Genomic DNA, 4,707 nt, shown 5'->3' on the forward strand with positions numbered 1-4,707 from the left:
GCTGAATTTCAAGAAGCTAGGCTAAATACACGTAGATATAGAAAGCTGTGTACAAAATTGCACTCCCCTATTATTACCAGCTCCCAGCAAGAACAGGTTTTGCCCCAGACTTTCTGCGGCACATCATGTAGTACAGCTAAGAGAGAAGTAAGTAATTGCAATTTCTGATGGGGTATCACCTTTCAGAAATCGTACCCCCAGAACCTAGAAAATGACAAAAGAGAAGTGGGTATTGAAAACTGAAATGAAAACTGATATAATTTGGTAGCCATCTTGGTGAAAAATGCGCCACAAATAGATTTGTTTACAAAACAGTTTCTATCATGCAAAAGACTGAAGAAAGCAACACTGCCTTGTGCCATGTTTACAGGCTATGAAAAAATAATACAAACATATGATATGGTTTCATATTGTCTTCAAGGCTTTCCATCATTGCGTGATGCCTGTCTCCTTTGCTCGCTTTTCAAATTTTCAAAGAAAAGACTTTCGTAGTTTTTACAGTGTCACCTCTCACATTCAGAAAGAACTCCTGTAAATAAGTGCATATCTGCTTTCAAAACTCACCTCTAAACTATCTTGTTTCAAGATGCCTCCCAAAAACCTGACAATAGTTAGGCTGTTCATGTGCTATGACCACTACGTAGCATGCAGACCAAAACTGCAAGCTTGTTTCCTGATAATTTCCCGTCTATCTGGATGACTCGATTATTCTAAACTTACGGCGCCAAAGATATGCCCCTTTACCACAATTATGGATCCCTCGTTAATACGCAGCAGAGAGAACAGAAAAGCGTTGCAGTTTTAATGGCTGGAGCAGGGTGTTACGTACTTATTTCCTATTACATGAACACAAGGTGGTGCTAATGCTCCTGTCACCAGTACTGATTCTCCACTTCCCCAGTAAGCCTTACTTGGGTGATGGTAGCTGATGTGTAGCTGGTGTACCAGATACTTCATTTTCCTTAATTATAAGAAATAATATCCATTAAGATAAAAAAATACATTTAAAATTAAACTCTTGTTGTTTTGGGTTTTTTTTATAAACTGAAAAAAAGCCCATTTCCAATTGACATAGAGAAATATTTTCTTCATTGTTTTGGTTTGAACCTCAGAACCCTCCAAAAAGACCAGTTGTATTCCCAGCTTCCCTTCAAGACCCGAATAAAAATGAATTCTAGGTCACGACAGAAAAGGAAAAAAGCATTAAGAGCATCCATATTTTTCAGTTCTTAAGAAAGAATTTTAAAAAAAAAGTCACATGAAATGAACATGTGAAATATATAAATAAGTATACTCCCAGATAATTGAAAAGAGCTGGAGATGGCAAAAGATCAGTTTAAATGCTTTCCTGCTTTTAAGGGGAAGACCTTTGGTACTGCAGAAAGGTGCATCTAAACTAGAAAATTTAAAAAACCTTTCACTAAGAAAGATGACTATTAAAAATCACTGTTGAAAAATATTCAATGAAAATGTTTATTCCTGAATGTGAATGCACGCTAAAAGAGGTTTGAGTCTATCAGCTTGCCCATTAGAGTGGAACTAAGGTAAAGCATTTTGAAGAGATTAAACTTCCAAATAGCAGGGATCATTTCTTTCCTAAATAAAATAATAATAAAACTTCTCATTGCGTTGAAAGCTGATGCTGAAGAAGGTAAGGAACATAAAAAAAAAAAAGGCATGTTTCATAGAGTATTTTGGATCCATTGTTTCATCAGCCTCATGGTTAGCCTACAGTGTAATATATTGCATAGGAAGGAAATCGTAGTAAGGATCTTTTTTCAAATATACTGTATAAAGACATAAAGTCCCTTCTTCCTTATTTCCCTTCAGGTTCATCTTATAATTGCATAATTATTGTGTTAGAGAGAAAATCTGACTCACAGTGCAGTGCAATATTTTTTGAGGCATTTGTAAGTGAACATACTTTATGAAGGATCATCTACCCAACCTGCTTCTCCTTTTTCCTGTTCCCTTTTATTACATAATACTCCCCTATGTTCCTCTGCTCTTCTTTCTTGTATTTTTGCTGATCTCGCTTGCTTATGTATTTACTTTTCCCTTAGGAAAATATACAAAACCAAGACCTAAATATCTTAATCTCTTCAGCTTAATTAGACATGAAAGTAATTCTGGCCTCATTAAGAGATGTCCTAAAGCAACAGGTAAAATGGAATCAGATGAGTTTGAAATCTCATCCAGAGATCAGCTTGTCAGACAGTCCTAGTTGTTAAAGAAGCTTGGGATATAGCTACTATAGAGAAGAGAAAAACTAAATGCTTAGTATAAATCTCAGTGGAAGAGATGACTAATTAGAGATAATTATACACAGATTTCTTGCATTAAAAGTGCTTTAAAACATAAACATTCAAATTTTACTTAGGTTCCCAAGTGCTTCCTAGGAGGCAAGCTTGCAAAAAATGTCATTTAAATGATGTCAAACATTTCTAAACCGAATTATTTTTAAGAGACATCTCACTGAAAATTGTGATGCCTTGGATTTTCTTGTTCACCTTCAGTTTAGTAAGAAACTCCAATAAAATTTATGACCTAAGTTAGTATCCTAATTGCCCTATAACAAAGGTAATCAAGAGTCATGCAGTAGCAATTTGCTACCATTCACTAGCAACTTCAAAACCTGTATCCAAAATTCACTTGATAGGAAGACACTGAACTGTCTTCAGAACTGAGGTCAAAACTGTCAGAACGTTGATAAGGGAAATAAAAAAAGGATGCTGTGCTAAAAAGATATCATCTATGAGATAAAAAAAACAACAACAAAAAACCTACAAAACCCCCTAAACTTAGGACACAATCTATAAAAGGGGAAATTTCTGGAATATTTATGGAAAATTCCAAAAGTCACTGTACAAAATTGTCTTAGATATCTTCATCTCTTAGTACTAGTTAAACTGGAGCAAATAGAGAATTTCAAATTTTACAATGGAACTCCATTTTTCTTTCAGTTTTATATTTGTTACGAAAATCTATCACAAATCCCACAAAATCTTCAGGTCAGTGATAAAATTGGCTGTGAAATTGGCTAATGTACTTTTTTTGAGATAGTCACTTAAGATACCACAATTCAAAGCACACATGTTTTTGAGGTTTAGCATAGTTATCGTGCAGGTGTTCAGGAAAATCTGTATATACTTATTTATTCAAGATTCATTGAGAAGAAGTGCCAGTTTTTCATATTTTAAAATATTGTCAATTCATACAGTTCGTTTTGGAAAAACAGGAACGCACAGCACTCATCCATTCATCCATGTAGTTACCTGTCAGATTCTTTATCTTATTATTGCTCATTCATGTCAGAAGAACATTTAATGTCTTTATTAACAACCTGAAAAATGAGCAGGAGTGAACACTCAGCAAGTTTGTGGATAATACCAAGTTGTGGTGAGTGGTCCATGCACAGACTGGGGCTCACGGGAACCTTATGAAGTTGAACAGAGGATAACAGAAAGTCCTGTATGCCAATGCAATAGTGCCTTGGACCTGTACAGTCCAGGGCCAGGGCAGAGAAAGCAGCAAGCAGCTAAGGATCCTGATAAATAAACTGAACGAGAGTTAGCAAAGTGTCCCTGCAGGAAAGGACAACAGCCGGCCAGACTGTATCCCGCAGGAAGAGAGGGAAGTCATCCTGTGCCTCTCTGCAGTACTTCTGAGACCACATCTGACATATGGGTTCGAGCTCCCCAGTACAAGAAAGACATCGACTTTCTGGTGTGAGTTCAGCAAGATGAGACAGGACAAGAGGCAACAGACACATATTGGAACATGAGAAATTCCAACTAGATATTAGGAGAAATGTTCTCTCTATGGGGTCATCAAATATTAGAAAAGGTTGCCTGGAGAAGTTATGGGTTCTCTGTCTTTGGGAATATTCAAACTTGAAAGGACCGAGTTCCAAGTGGGGCTTAGCCCAAAAATTTCTTGAGATCCCTTCCAACTTAAATTATTTTATGATTCTATGATCGATCACTTTTTTCAGTACACCAAAAGAAAACAAGATAAAAATACTGCCATAAAACCTTCACAATCACTGTATTTATAACAAATTATTCTGGCCAACTTTAAAACAAAACCTTTCAATTGATTCAACCCATTCTTCCTGTGAGATAATAGTCCTGAATAGCCACAGAAAACACACAAAAAAAAATTCAGCACTTCACTAGAACTTCAAAAAGTGGAGTTTACATTATCATCACCCTTCCAGTGAATTACTGTCTTCTAGTTAGGGTCATTGCTATCAGCATATCTTGAAAGAGATCAGTCATTCTGAGTAGGTAAAGGATTAAAATATGTAGCTGGTCATAACAATAATGAATGTTTAATCACTGTAAAAACTTTCAAAGGAGCAGTTCTTTAAGTATACAAATCTCAGTTTTTATAACTAGAATTGGTACTTTGGTACTAGCCATGTCAATAGTTTGGAGCTAATAATAGCACATGTAGAAGGTTAATATTCTCACTATTTACCTTATTTTCACTTGTTTACCACCAGAACACGCTCGCCATGATGATGGGGATAGAGAGTCAACTAAACTAAAGAATGTGGATACCAACAGTAACAGAAAACCCACTGCAATGAAAATAAATACTGCAGGTGGCTATATGAATGTCAGGAAAAAGCAATGAATTTGGAAGATTTGTCATGCCTGTAAAAAGCAAAATAAGAATAATATTGTGGCCACATTTGTTCTA

The sequence above is a fragment of the Charadrius vociferus genome, unplaced genomic scaffold (genome assembly GCF_000708025.1).
Source record: "Charadrius vociferus isolate BGI_N301 unplaced genomic scaffold, ASM70802v2 scaffold7, whole genome shotgun sequence".
Classification (NCBI taxonomy): domain Eukaryota; kingdom Metazoa; phylum Chordata; class Aves; order Charadriiformes; family Charadriidae; genus Charadrius; species Charadrius vociferus.